Below are 15,856 nucleotides of genomic sequence, written 5' to 3'. Positions count from 1 at the left end.
ATCACATCTTAGGAAACAGCAGCATGCAAGAAAATGTGAGAGTTCTAAGAAACAGACAAGGTAAAGGAGCTTGCAGTGCCCTGCCTTGGTGATGGGCACTGTGTATGAACTACAAACTTATAAGGAGAAGGGATTTTACCATTAAATGGGGCATTGGGACCACCATTACTGGAATAGTACAGGTCATTCTCCTGCTGGTACTTTAAAAGTGAAAATGAAGGAAGCAAACAGGAGAAGTCCAAAATTGAAAAGGACAAAGATGGAGCCTGGACAAATGCTTTGAAAGCTGGAGGAAACGCCTGGCAGTGACAGATTTCGAGAACTCCATCTGCTTAGCTTAGCAAAGAGAAGACTGAGAAGTAATTTGTTATCACTGAACAGTACCTTCACAGAGAAGGAACACAAATCTGAAAGGGCTTGACCTAGCTGAGAAGGCAGGAGAAGGAATGAGGCTGGCAGAACATGGGAAGCCAAAGACAGGTAAAGCCAAAATCAGGCATGCTTTTGATGTTGCATAAAACTGTTGGAAGAGCTGAGGGGCACAGTTGATTCTTCATCTCTGTGTGTCTTCAGTGTTGTCTAGAAGATAAGGTCCAGCTAAGCATCAGTAATTTTGTGCAGTACAGCCTCACTGGACAAAAGTCCTCTGTCCTAGCAGGGGTCAGACTACACAACCACGTTTCTGGTGCTAAACTTTACAAATGAAGTGCTGCTTAAAGTAGAAGTGAGTCTCATAGTTTGAGGTCTCTTTTGTAATGTCCTACTGTCTCAAGCAGCAATGACAGGAAATATTTTTTTCGTCTTCTGTGCTTTTTTTTCTTTTCCATTTCTAAAATAGTGGATAATGTCTCAAGTTTCAAGCCTTGATGTTTAGGTCTAGTGTAGTCTGAGATCCTAGGAAAAATGCATGAAGTATCAAAATGATAAAAGGATAGTTCTGCCTTGGATAAAAGGCCAAAATATTAAAAAAAAAATCATATTTGCATTAATATAGATCTATGTGTATCTCCATCTGTGGTGGGGCAGAAGAAACACTGGAATATTTGCTTCCTGAAGTTTTAAGCTGAATATCAGCAGGTTACCACTCATGGGGAGAAGAGCTACCCCAATCTGTCTGCATGTCAGGCAATGATTTTCATCCATAAGAATAATCACAGGAATGGCGTAAACCACCACTGAAACTTATTCTCTTGCCACTCTATTCCTAGGGAACACAGTTGTTTTACAAAGTCCTAAAAAAAGTTTATGTAGAATTAGTTACCTATTACAACTGCTGTCTGAGACCATTATTTCTCAGAGAACAGTGACTATGAGATTTGTCATCAGAGAATTGCCACAACAGAGACTTGATGTGCCAGACTTGCCACTGAAGTATTCTTGGCTGCTTGAGACAGCCTGACACTCTGGTCTCAAGTGCTGGTCTCATTTGAGTCCTAGCTAACTCAAGAGCTAAGAGCTATGAAGGTATTTTCCATTTCACCCTGATGACATGGTATTGAGAGGGAATATTCCCCAGGGAGAGATGGAATCATGACTACAGTTCATGGGTGGACATTTATTGCTTTTGGTTTATTGCAGATAGGAGTTCCCACCTACGCTCCAATCAAGCACACAGAAACTGTGGCATAGTAGGATATTCTTGTAGAAAATGCTATTGCTTTTGAGCTTCTGTGTTAAGGGATATGCTGAAAGGAGTGTTACTGGTCTATTATATGAAAAGAAGCTTGTTCTGGAGTCATCCTTGATCAGGCTGCAGATTGTGATATTGTCTATATTATGTGCATGCAGTCAGTGACTTTGCTAGTGAGCCAGGTGATTTTCCTGGGCTTCACAAGCACAAGTTGATCAGATGCCCTGCAGAACATATTTTTTTTCCCCCCTGCTTTTTCCTGTGCACATTGTTTTTAAACTAGCTCAGGAAGTGGGAAATATGCATAAAATTTCTCATTGACTTTATATGTGTGGTTTAAAATTGTGGACATGTTAATAGTCATGTGTGTTTAAAAGTTTCTTTAATCACCACCTTGAAGCTTGAGCCTCTGGATATCAGTGTTGGATTGGGCTGGTAGTAGCTTTGTGAGGAGGAGTTTCCGCTGACATGTTTACTTGTGGACACCAGAAAAAAGCTAGATCTAGCAGATAGGCATTGCATGGTACCTAACAGTAGTTTGAAAACCTGGTGCAGAGGAAAATCTCAGGTTGGGCCCTCTTTTTTTTTCTAATTAGCTTGATTTCATTTGCTTCATAAAATGTAGTCCTTATAATTTTAGTTCAGATAACTATTGCATCAGTTTGGGTGCCTTGGGGAAGTGTTTCTCAATGGCCCAGATTTATCTCAGCAGAGAGCTGGAGGTGTTTTGCAACTTGCTGAGTGAACTGCTCGTGTTTTGTGTGTGCATGAGGCTTCTGTGCAGCACAGTGAGAGTCTTGTACTGAGCATGAGGCAAAGGACAACTGCTGAGAAACATGTGGCTGAGGCCAGTTCAACAGGCAAGAGGTTTCTGGTAAAGCCTTAAATACTTGTGGGTCATTAGATATGGAAGTTGGATTTTATGGTTAGGGCCCTAATTTTGTTTTATTGCATTAGGAAAGACTAAAAAATTGTTATGAATTTTTGGACCTGTTTCATGACATTCATAAAAATCTAAATTAAGCACATTTTAAACCTCCAAGATTCTCATTTGCAATGTTTTGCTTCATCTTCATTTTTCTAGTCATAGGGAATTCTTGCTCCAAGGTTTTCAAGAGCACCCTAGTCATGTAAAGATTTTCAAAACAGATATGACTATTGCAGCTGAAAGGCAAATTGGAATGCTCTGGATGCTTGCTCTAGCTTTGATAGATTAGTAGAAGGACAGGAGAGGTTACTTCTATTAATGCTTCAGTACTTCAATAACACTCATTTCCCTGCCTGTATAATGACCTCTCAGGCTGCTATTCAAATCAAGGTCCAGAATTCTGGGAAGCTAACAGGGACATTTGCAAAACGTGCTATAGTTTACAGGCAGCATCCTTCCCCTCCCCCTCCATTTCACAAAACAGGAACCACTTCAGTACCCCTACATACCCAGTAGGAACCCAGTGAGTTCAACTCCAGACAGGTTTGAATAATTCAGTGCCACTTGCTATGTGAACATAAACTGTGGCTGTGGAAGGTCTGATCCATAAGCAGCCTTGACTGTTCCTCCTCTTCCCCTTACAAAACTGCCACATTGGGATAAACTTGTTGCATTTCATGATGAGAGTGAAAGCAGCCAGGCAGCATGAGGTGAACCTCTATGGCCAGTGGTACTTTATTAGCTTCTGCTCATCAAATACGGTTTTAAGCAAATTGCCCTCTTCTACTGCTTCCCTGGAGATACAGTAGGTATATGCAACACGCATGTGAGTGTTTTAGAAGTTGAAACCGTATTATTAGGCTTTTTATTAAATTAATTTGTGGTTTGCCCATGACAAATGCATGCTTTCCTCACTTCACAGGAGACTGCTTGCAGTGTGTGCAGCCAGAGACATTGCTAACAAAAGCCGAGCCACCACCCACCCAAGAGCAGTGACAAACTTGCCAGGACACGGTCTCAGTGAATTGCAGAACAATGAATTTATTTCTCACTTGTTCACTGGAATTACGTCGGTTTTGTTGCACAATCAGCACTGACAGGGATGTTGCTGAGGTTTGAAGCTTTCTCTTTCAAACAGAGGCTGTTCTTTCCTTTCCTCCTAACACAGGAGCCAGCTTGGAGTGCATTGCCAGCTGTGCAAAGAGGGGTTGGGGACGTGCAGTCCCTCAGGCCACCTCACTGCTGGGCGTGGTAGTGGCTCCCACATGGCAGTGTCTGCTTCTCAAGCTGATCTAGTGTGGCCCAGCCTGGCTTTTCCATATGGCGTTTTTTCTATCCTGTGCAAGCTGCTGGGACACTTAAAATACCAAAAAAGGGGTTCTGAAAGGAAGAAAATATTAAGGAGAGTGCTATTTCCACAGTTAACAAACACGAGACTCTCATTATGTGTTCTGCCTTCCTCTCTGCTCCACATCCACATGCATGTAGAAAGAAAGGGAGAAAACTGGGGGGAAAGAAGCACCATTAAGACCGCAAGAACCATCTGCACTCAGACGTGTTGTGCATGTGCATGCCAACTTTTTGTATGTACGTTTGGAGGAAGGATTTTAGGGAATGTTCAGCCGTGGGCAGAGAGGGCCTGAAAAGCATTTGTGATACCCAGTTTTCATTTACTGCATGCCTTTGGGTTTGTGAATGTATCTAGCCAAGACCACTACCCTCTTACCATGCTCTCTTAACAGCCAACACTGAAACAAGATTCAGATGGTGACTGAGGTTTTACTTTTTTTAAAAAATAAGATACAATTCCCTTTTCACATTGAAAGTTATCTCATTTAGGGGACAGTTGTGAAATTCTGCTTTAACATTTCTTTCCTTTTTAATTTCCAGAAAACATGTAAGTAGAGTCTGCAGGAAAAGGCCAATGCTGTCTCCCTGCTGTGGAGCATCCTAACCTACAAAGGTAGCTAACTTTTGTACCTTATGGCTTTATCATTTAAAGCAAACCTGTTTTGTTCACTGACCTTGGGTGTAAAATCCAAACCCTACTGATTTCACATAAGTGTTTACTGACAGTTCTGTGACCAAAAAAAGTCAGAAAACACTACTTGTCAGTATAAAAAAAATCGAAGTAAATCACAGAAACCACAGAAAGCTAAAAGCATTACAGGCTTCAGTAGGAGATAGTCCACAAAATTTTGCCTGATATGAGCACCTTCTTCAAAATTATCCTTTTAAGGAGATAGAAAACCATTACAACTTTTTTTTCTATGACCTTGTCGTCCTTGCTGCCTATGTGAAACATGCAGGGCTAAGAAGACCTCATTACTGAGACAGCATAATGCACTAGCTGCAAAGTGAAATAATTAGTTAACTTTGGGCATTGTTCTAAGTAAAACATGTCTACCTTTGCACTGAAAATAAGCAATATTTTCATCATTAAAGCAGGTTTTAGGAGAAGTGTTTCACATCATTTATGCCAATTCAGAGGAGAACTCAGATTTTTGAATCACAAATTTTCAATATCCAGCTTGAGTTATATGCATACATGTATATGATTGCTGTGCACGTCTGCAACAGTTGGACTTGATGACCTTAAAGGTCTTTTCCAACCTGCATGGTTTTATGATTCTGTAACAAAACCAATTTGAGGTGCAAGGAAGAATAAGCATTGCTTAACTGCGGCACCTCAGCATTTAGGGCTGTAATTCTGATTGTGCTTTCTTGAGGCATAGCAGCTTCCATGCAACCAGGAACGAGCATTTTGCTGGATAAGCAGGAGGTGAGTCCTTTACCTGGTCTCTTTCTTAGAAGTATGTTAATATCAAGAGAAAAATGCAAAATCTCTCTACGTTTGTTTCCACACAGTTTCAATCAAAACAACATTCATTCTTCATCACAATTACCTTGGTGAGTTTAGATGGCAGTAACTCTGTAAAAATAGAAGTCTTGTAACAGCAAATATAGGCCATAAGAAACTCAGGTGAGCATTATCTTTCTGTACATATGCTAAATCTATGAGTGGGATTTTAAAAGTACATTGATCACTTAGCAAAAAAAAATTGCTATTGATTTCCAATGGGATTTACACCTGTAAGTCATTTAGAGAGAGATTTTTAAGATGTATTTAAGTAGGTAAACATCTAACAGGATTGAGAGGAACAGGGAGGTTATAGGCTCAAGGGCTCTCTGGCAATTGCTGTGGCCAGCATCAGCTGCCCTGTTATCTATCCCAACCCTTCCCTGATGTGATGAACACCAAGTTGGGGCACCCATGTAAAAGAGACCAAGAGACCAAAGAGCAAGGGCCAAGGTAGGCAGAAGAAAGCAAGGACCTATCTAAAACACCCATGAGGTACCCACTCCATCCTCCTTGTTATACATACTGCCATCATCTTTTTGTACAGAAATGAAGGACAGTGACACAAAGGGAAAAATATTTTTTTATTATCATTACCTTTTTAGGGAAACATGATTTCCTTTGGAAGTTTTAATTTCATGTGTACATTCCTACCATCTTCAAACAGAACTCAGTTATAAGTCTCAATTTATTGTGTAAAATGGTGTTTAATTCTAGTTGAAGCATGCATTTTTAAATCTACCCATAAAACTTCTTGTGCATAGTTAAAATTTATTTGTACCTGAACTCCAAGCTAAGGTTTAGCAGGATTTTGTCATGTGCCCTACAGAAAAAAAGAAAAATACTCTTTCCAATGATGTATTTGAATATGTGCATAAATTCTGTAACACTTAAAAATGTGAGAGAAGTACCCTTTGCAGACAGAACCTGAGTCCATTTCCTAACACAAGACTCCTAACGTATTCACTGATATCTCTTACTAAAGCTCTAGTTTGCAAACCCCTCAGACACATGGATATATTAATATCCAATTTTTCTTTAGTTTAATTGTATCACTGAGACCTAATGTTTCAAGAAAATCAACACCTGAATCACAGAAGAAGACTGTATTACAATAAAGTCTTTTTGTTTGCTGAAAATAAAAGGATGAAAACTTTTTCTGATTTAACCCAAGATATCTCCTTGTTTTATCTCCTTTGCCATGCTATGATTAAGAAACATGACATTTTTTGTCTGCTTTTCATTCTTCTTGAGGTAAGCCACGTGGTTTCCAACCTTCCTTTCCCGCCTCAGCAATTTCTCCAGCACCTAAGGTGATTGCCCAAGAGGGGACTCCAATTCTTAAGCCTGGATGGAGAGTTCCAGAAAGCTTAACTTTGCTTTTGATCATAAACCTGGTATAGGGCTCAGTTTGTAGCCATGCTGAAAAGCTTAGTCTACACCTACTACTTACTGAATCACTGGGGAAAAAAATCCAACATGTAAATCATCTTATTTGAAGTATTGTTTTCTTACTTGCATCTTATTTTGTAATCTGGGTTATGACTCTAAAAAAAGAAGTATGTATAACATTTCAGTGAGGAAGTCTTGAAAGCATAGTCACATCCATGGTTTTTATTTCAAATGAGCAATTTAGCATGGCTTGAGAGAGGAAAATAAAAGAAAACACTGTTTGGACATCAATAAAACTCAAGGTTAGGGTCTAAAAATACAGCATCAGCCTTGTCAGCTTATCAAATCCAGGATCTGGAGTGGCACAGCTGTATCCTTTAAACAAAATTGTTTGTATTAATTACTGTGAAATACTGTAACAGAAAAGGAGGGCAGAAAGGGACTACTTTAATCCCTCTCACTGTTTTAAGGCAGGAATAAGTATACCTGTGAGATTTTTCTCATGTGAAACCCCAATATTTCTTGCACCAATTTAAGCCATTGCTCTTATCTACTGTATTTGGAGAGAGCCTCTTCCTCTCTGAAACAGTCTCTATAGTCTTAAAAATTGTGATAAATCTGGGAGTGGGAGAAAAGGAATTTTCTTCCCTGATCTAGGCAAGTTTTTTAGAAATATTTTATTTGTAGGTTATGTTCTTTACTAAGGAGAACATGTTATTCTCCTCTGGATGCTCTCCAAGTGTGCCACATTGCTCTTAAAGTATAATATCCAAAATCAGTCACAGTGCTCCAGCTGAGACTTGATCAATGATGGATAGAAAAAGGATCTTTCCATGTGTTTTGCAATCTATATTTCTGTCTGTATCTCCCACTCTTACAAGATTCAGGGGGAGTGCTGGCAACAGCACAGCTATGATTTATGATTAGTAAACTCCCAAGACCCTTTCCTGAGAAAATGCTACCTAACTAATTATTTTTCATCCTCTACTGGGGAGGAATAATCAACTAACAAGTGCCTTGCATCTTATTTATCTTTATTGAATCTCACCCAGTATTTTTAATCCCTTTTTCCAGATATTTAAGTTCTAAATAACCCTTGTGAGCACTTGCAGGCCCTCCCACTTAGAGTCACCTTCAAGTCTAACTTCCACTTCTACTGTCTAAGTCAGAAACTAAATTAAACAGCATTAAAACAGCAAGATGCCTCTGATGCTCCACCCCAGCTAAAAGGCCCATTTCAGTGTCACAGAAAGGAAGGTGGCCTGGCACATCCACAGGCTGTTACTTATTTCTTTGCAATTCCCACATGCTTAGCCAGTCTTTTTACGTGCATTAGTTCTCAGAACTGGCATCAGGGTGGCCAATCTACAGTGACTACAATCCTCTGCTTTTCCCATTTTTCCCTGAGAGACCTATCCCAGTTGCCCTTTTATAGAACTTTACCCAACTTCAAAAGTAGCTATTGTGTTCTAACACAACTTCAGTCAATTTTTAATATTCTAGGCCCAGCTGATTTCAAAGTATCTAACATAGGTTTAAAGCACCTAGGTCTCTGCTCACTCTTGGACAAGGTCAGTTCTTCAACTCGGCATTGCTGTTACAGCACATTTTGAAATCATGCTAAAGACATACACTATACTTGACATTTGATGTTTGACTTTTGTAAGCAAATGCTTGTTTGACTTTTTCAAAAAGTACATAAAATACTGGTGGGCCTTTATGCTTTCACATTTTAGATGTATTCAGCAATTTATTAGTGAGTGAAGGGCACAACATAGGGTTGTTCAACAGCACTCCTAAATTTTGATCAACCTCTCCTTGCAAGAATAAAGCTTCTGAATTACCTGAACACTATTTTGAAAGCAGAAACACAGCTGTTTATTTCCAAATCTATGGACTATTGATGAGAGCAGAGATTTGTTACTTACAGCTTGTCCTCTTCCCATATTTAGTGATCAGTATACAACAGTTGTATTATTGCTCAGATTTCCGGCTTTGTAAGATGCCTGATGTCTGCAGCAATTCTACCACTGCTTTTTATTCCAGTCATGAGAAAAAAGAAGATGAGGGATGTTAGGAAGAGTCAAAGATAGCATCAGAACTTAGTCTTAATTTGTGTCTAAAAAACTCTGCTTTACCCATTTATCAGGCTAAAGAGACACTTAGAATGTGTTTCTGATGACCATTACTACTGCCTTGTTACATGACTGCTCCCAATGCCTCCGTGCAGCTGATCCCATTGCCAGCGACCCCAGAGCACTGGTAAAATCTGATGAAGTTGCAGCTACAGGATTCTCCAGATCCAGGGAACCAGCACAGTAGAGACAAGAGAAAAACGTGAGTATTAAGCAGTGCCATCTAGTGTAGTGCAGGCACTCATTGACAGGGAAGGGAGCTGACCTCCAGGCATTTTTTAGCCTTTCACTGAAAGAAAGCCACAGTACTAAACCCATACACACCACAAAAGAGTTTTGATGGCAAATAAAAGTAAAAGATGCCAGAGTGGTTTTGTGCCTTTTAAGTTTGGCCTGATTTACACCCTGGTACACAGATCTCTATTTTTTTGGAACTTTGCCTGGACTACAAAGAGGCGAGTGTGTCTGCATAAGCCTCTCTATAGATTTGAGCATTCATACTGCCAGATTAAGAGACCCATTTGAGCAGTGCAATGACAGATGGCAAGAACTTGGTTGGAGGGAGCTACCAAACCAATTTGTGTGCAGCACCTGGTACTGCAAGACTTTAAGGGAAGCTCTAGCAAGATTTGAAGTCCCTGATGGTACAGATGCTTTCACTACTGAATTAGAACTCCCACAGAAGAGGTTAACACACTGTCTCGTTTTAGCCATTGCCCATCCTATACAGAGCTCTGCATTGCATGGTGGTAAACTCTCCACATTCCCCACTAGCATTTACAGTTGCAGCATAGTTCAAAGACAGAAATATAGATAAAATACCCTGTGAAATCACATAATTGCTGTTAAAAGCCAATGGACACATACAACAATCAAATCTTTTACATAGGTCAACAAAGATTATTGTAGTAACCTTTGCATCAGCTGAACATTTTCCAGTCAGCAAGTACCTCCTCAGCCCTCTGCTTCCCTTGAGCAGGCTGGCAGACCAGCTAGCTGAACTGAGTACAGGAAATGCTTTCCAAGACTCTTCCCAAAGGGACTAAATCAATCACAAGCATAATTTAAAGCCAGGTAAAATAGGTAAGCCAGAACTTACCACCTGACTCCTTCCAGCTCTCTACCATCACCTAAATAACAAGCAAACCACCCAGTTTTGCATAACAGAACCTTATTCTTAACATAACCCAATCTCTTCAGCCAGAGCAGGCTCCCTCCATTAAGTAAGCTGCTTGTTAGCCTTATCTCATCAGCTGGGAGACAGCTGATTAGTTACAGGTAGAGGCTAAACCTGTCATCTGAAAGCCGCATCTCCCATGTGACCAGATGAGTTGGTTTTTTTAGATGTGTCTTCCTAAGCAGATACTTTGAGTGTTTTGGGATACTAAAAAACCAGATGAAATTATGTGACTGGTATTACACAGACTAATGGATTAGAGGAGAAAGTGGCTCCTTCCTTTTTAAAAACTATGACTGTGTTTTGGTTTGAGCAGTACAAGAAATGCTTCAGCTTGTGTCTGAGTTGTAAACGTGCCCTCCTACATGACAGCAGTATTGTCACAAAGAAACCATCTCTTTAAAGAAGATAATTTCTTTGAAAATGGTTATCTATATAAATGGGTAAATTAAAGCTTTTAGAGTTTCCAGTGCTCAGTTTGGGTTTTTAAAGTAATCACCTCTGCAGATAAATATAACTGTGCATCCACTGTTATTCACAAAGCAAATATTTGGAAGTGTATTGAAAAGTAGAAAAAAGCAGGAGCACGGGACAAGGGGACAGGAAGGGCAAAGCATGCAATGGCCAAGCACTTCTCACCCACTGCTTTGCCCCCAGCCCTGCCCCTGCTCCTGCAAAGCAGAGAACTGAGAGGTTTCTTCTTGCCCCCCGCATCTTCTGTGCTGCTGTCCGGTACCTCTGCACATTTGCCTGATCTCCCAAGGGCCTGATCTCTGGGTTGGAAAATGCTGTGTTAACAATTCCCTGGCCTTGGAATGGGGAATGACAGCATCACTGGCCTTGGGAGGAGGAGTGGCTGCAGTCTGTGCACTCTGCAGTGGGTCTTCCAGCAGGTTGTGGGTGGTGGAGTGTGACCTTCTTCCCTGTCCCCTCCCAGGAGGTGCATCTGTGCCTCTCTGCCCTGGTCAGCTGGGAAGCTGCAGGAGAGGACCAGGCCATGCAGCTCTTCACCTCCAGGTTCATTACACACATCTCTGGCTGAGGCTGGCAGCAATTACACAAAACCCCAGGAGAAAGTGGCCTGACTTGATGCTGCCTGCTCATTAAAATCTCCCTCCTTCACAGGAAGACCTCTGAAGAGTGCATGCCGATATTTTAAGCAAGATGTCATTTATTGAAAAATCTGGGAAAGATGTCCATATCATTCCATCATGTCAAAAACCTCACGAGGAGGAGACAGAGTCAATTATCCCACTGTGGACTCTTAGAAGCTACTGCTAAAAGCAGGTGGCTTTGGCCATCCCAATGCCTCTGGGACCTCCTGGTAGACATGCCCTTAGCTCTCGCCCTGTGTGTAGACTCAAGGTGCAAGCTAAATGTGGTGATTTTTGTATTTTATTGCTGTGTAATTTCAAAATGCTTTTTCAGAGCCTGTGTAAAGCAGCTAGGCATCTCATTCCCTTGAGAAATCTCACTGTACAATAAATGATTTTTACCCATATTTGCTAGCAGCAATCCAGTTCCCAAAAGAGGTATGATAGAGGGGCTGAAGGTCTCAGAACAGGCAAATCCCTTATGCCCAGTACACTTCTCACACAGTATCAATAAACCTGAAGTGTAGGTTTGTCTAGCAACAGTGAAACTACACATTAGAAACTTGTCATAAATGAGTGTTTTAAGGTCACTTAAAGATTGCAAAATTCCCATGTGAAGAGCTGTTCTTAAAAGTTAAGTGCGAAACATTTAAGTGTTGCCAGTGCCAGAGCCCAGCCTAGCAGAGATCTGTCAGTATTGGCCTGCAATGATGGGTTTTTCCACTAACTGCAGGGTTCTGAATGAGTTTATCTTGAATGTCCAGACCATGCTCATTGCATTGAGCACCCTTCTCAAAGGGATGGCTGTTCTTTGCTATTAGCAAAATTTCTGACTAAATGTTTAGTGACTGCTATCAAAAAAATTCAGCAAGAGAAATTTAAAAAAAAAGTCAGGTTATTGTGGATGTCCTGACCAAAATTACGCAGGATGTCAGGTCAAACAAGGAACTGCCCTGTTACTACCCTGATCTGGGCTCACTTTCTAATCACATAATTGACCCAATATTGTAAATAGGTGAGGTTCTGAGTGTTTTTTTAAATTCTTCCAAGTTGCTATTACCCGTTAAATTGCACTGCAGATAGCAGCAATTTTCCCTCCTTCTCCCTCATCCTCCAAAAATCTCTAATGCCTTACAATGCATTGCCACTTATCGCTCATTTTGCCACCTGAACACTCACAGGGAGCTGGCTGACTAATCCCTGCTGTTAATGCACATCAGCAGTAGTCAGATCACTCATACCTGAATCACTCACACCCTGTGCAAGCTGAGCCTCATTCAGGTGTTTAACATGCTAGTCCAAATGTAGTTCTACATTACAGTCATTTAGTAAATGAGTGATTGTTTTGGGCTTCAGAAGGAATGTGGGAGAGGGGAATAGTTTTCCTTTTCCTTACGGTGTTGATGCCACCTAACTTTTGCAGAAAACCAGTGTGATACTCATTGTCCAGCTCTTCTTCCCTTACTTTTTGTTCGGTTAAAACGAAAGGTTTGTTGGGGATTTTTTTCCAAATTGTGTTCATTATATCTTGATATGAAGTCAAAAACAGTGGTTATGTGTTGATCTTTCTTCACAAAGAGGTGTTGCATGATTATAGCAAATAGATGCAACCTGATCATGGATAAAATCCATAAAAGGATATATTCTGTGAGGAAAGTAACGTTATTCTGTGAAGCAAGTAACTGACATGAATAGTTCAACCTGTGGATCCTTTATCTGCTATTTCTACTCAGACCTGCTACAGAGGGAAACAGCTTTATTTTTATAAACAAATTTGTCATCTAATTTTGTTAAAAGAAAAGAAAAAATAGTGAGAATATCAAATAATTGGATTTCTCACCTATGCTTTAAATTGCACATCTGTATATAATTGCTGTTGTTTTATTTCTCAAGTAGTTAGTGCTGTGGGTAAAATCAGTTCTACTGACAACACACTGGAGAAAGAGTGGCACATTGTATCTGTGGCAGCTCAAAGACACAAAGTTTGCAGGAAAAAGTAACTAACCTCTTTGATTAGAAAAGCTCTTACATTCATTTTTTCCAGCTGTAATAAATGCTGCTCCCTCATCTATCTTGGCTCTTTTATATAGCTACAAATGTTGTAATGGCTTCAGATGAACTGTACAGAACTGCCCAGAGCTACACTTTGAAGTAATGTTTATTTACAGTTCTCTGTATAGTTGGTCTCCATGACTTACCATCAAAATGTCGAAAGGGTTCTCCTTTCCTTGTGAGCAGTAATTTTCTAGGTCAAGTAACATTTGCATTGAGCACTGCTCAGAGACAGACACTGCTGTATTTAGACAGTACAGTTTGATGCAGTGGCTGGGAAGATCTTGGACACATATTGAAATAAAAAATTCCCTGCCTGTTTTAAAGTAGATTTTTTCCTTTTGACTTCATACCCCTCCGTGAAACGTGATCAGGAGTAGACAGGTCCTGTTCATAGAGGTCCAATGTTGTCTTGCTTTATATTTAGTTCTGCATAAAAAAATCCACAAAGAACTATTAATTGATAATTCTGGGTCTTTTCAGTGTGGCAAATGCAGCATCATTTTGGCTCGTCCAGTGGAATTCACTTAAATCCAAGTCAAGGTTTCTTCTAGCTTCAGCAGCAGCAGAGTCTCATTCTTCAAATTTGATCTGGGGTTAATTTACAAAAGAGCCTGGAAAAATCAGGAGCTCATATTCCACTGAGATGGAAAAGGAGTGGGGCATCCCACTTCTCCCTGTACTGTCATGGCAAACTATAACCCATGTGCCTTTTGGAAGTATCTGCTGTCAATTACAGAATCACAGAATCACAGGATAGTTAGGGTTGGAAGGGACCTTTGGAGATGATCTAGTCCGACCCTCCTGCCAAGGCAGGGTCACCTAGAGCAGGTGACACAGGAACGTGTCCAGGTGCGTGAATGTCTCCAGGGAGGGAAACTCAGTGACCTCCCTGGGCACCTGTTCCAGGGCTCTGCCAGCCTCAGAGTAAAGAAGTTCCTCTTCATATTGAGGTGAAACTTGTGTTTTAATTTATGGCCATTGCTCCTCATCCTGCCACTGGGCAACGCCAAAAAGAATCTGGCACCATGTTCTTGACAGCTGCCTTTGAAATATTTATATATATTTATGAGATCCCCTCTCAGTCTTCTCTAGACTGAACAGGTCCAGCTCCCACAGTCTCTCCTTGTAAGAGAGAGGCTTGAGACTGCAAATCATCTTTGTGACCCTGTCCAGTATCTCCTTGTTTCTCTTGTACTGAGGAGCTCAGAACTGGGCACAGCACTCCAGATATGCCTCACTGGGGCCGACTAGGTAGCCCTCAACCTGCTACCACACTCTTCCCGATGCACCCCAGGATTCCACTGGCCCTTCTGCCAAGGAACTGGCAGTGGCAAGGCACTTCTGGCTCATGGTCAACTTGTCATCCCCCAAGACTCCCAGGTCCTTCTCCACAGAGCTGCTCTCTAGATCGGCCCCCAGCCTGTGCTGATACTTGAGGTTATTCCTCCCCAGGTGCAGGACCCTGCACTTCCCCTTGCTGAACTTCGTAAGGTTTCTCTGTGCCAAACATTCCAGCCAATCAAGGTCCTGCTTATGGCAGCACAGCCTTCAGGAGTATTGGCCAACCCCCCAAGTTCTGTGTAATCAGTGAGACTTCAGCTCCCTCAGTACTGGAGGAATGGTGGGGTGAAATACGATGCTCTGTGCTGGAGGTACTCAGCCCAAATGATTAGGGGTTCCGCAGCCTGAAAACCTTTGAATCCATATACCAGACAAAATGTCCCACCCAAAGAGCAAAAGTTAATGTTGTAGTCCTTCACTTCACAATTCCCCAAGCAAACGTAAACAAAGGGAAAAATGCTTGAATCATACTTACAAGTGACTGTAGGAGAACATAAGACACAGGCAGCTGGCATTAGCTATTTGGTGCAAGCTTATAGATCCCAAAGCTTAAAAGATTATTTGGGATCATAGATGTTTTCCCGGTAGTACACAGGGTACAGTTTTTTTTTGAGTTAACTCCTACAGGAGCAAGAGGAACAATTTCTCTGAGAAAATCAATCATTTCCAACTTCAAAATGCCTAGTGATGGAGAATCCATTACAATCCTTGGTAAATTGTTCTAATAATTAATTACCTTCCGTGCTAAAATGTGTCTAATTTCAAATTTCACTGGTTCCTGTCAGGCTTTTTTCCACTTGACCGAAATGCTATATATTATCAAATTTCTACTCCTCTATTCTATTTCTACAGGAAGACAGGAAATTTATAAATTATATCCAACTCTCCCCTTAACCTTGTCTCTGTTAAGCTAAATAGATTAATGTACTTAAGCATCTCATTGAAAGACATAGCTTCCCCTCTTGTCACCCTTCTCTGAACCTCTCTCTGTCAGTTCCCAGTCCCCTATGGAGGACCCCAGAAGCAAACACTACTCCAGTGACCACTGCACCTCTGCTCATACAGAGGCAACACAGCTTCACTGAGAAATCCTGCAGCAGATACAGAGCACTGACCCTCTGACTCACAACCTTGGATTGAAAATTTACACCTGGCCAATTATTCCTTCCTTCCTTCCTTCCTTCCTTCCTTCCTTCCTTCCTTCCTTCCTTCCTTCCTTCCTTCCTTCCTTCCTTCCTTCCTTC

The sequence above is a fragment of the Corvus brachyrhynchos genome, unplaced genomic scaffold (genome assembly GCF_000691975.1).
Source record: "Corvus brachyrhynchos isolate BGI_N302 unplaced genomic scaffold, ASM69197v1 scaffold60, whole genome shotgun sequence".
NCBI classification, from domain to species: Eukaryota; Metazoa; Chordata; class Aves; order Passeriformes; family Corvidae; genus Corvus; species Corvus brachyrhynchos.
The sequence above is the reverse complement of the archived record's forward strand: the minus strand, read 5'-3'. Positions refer to the sequence as shown.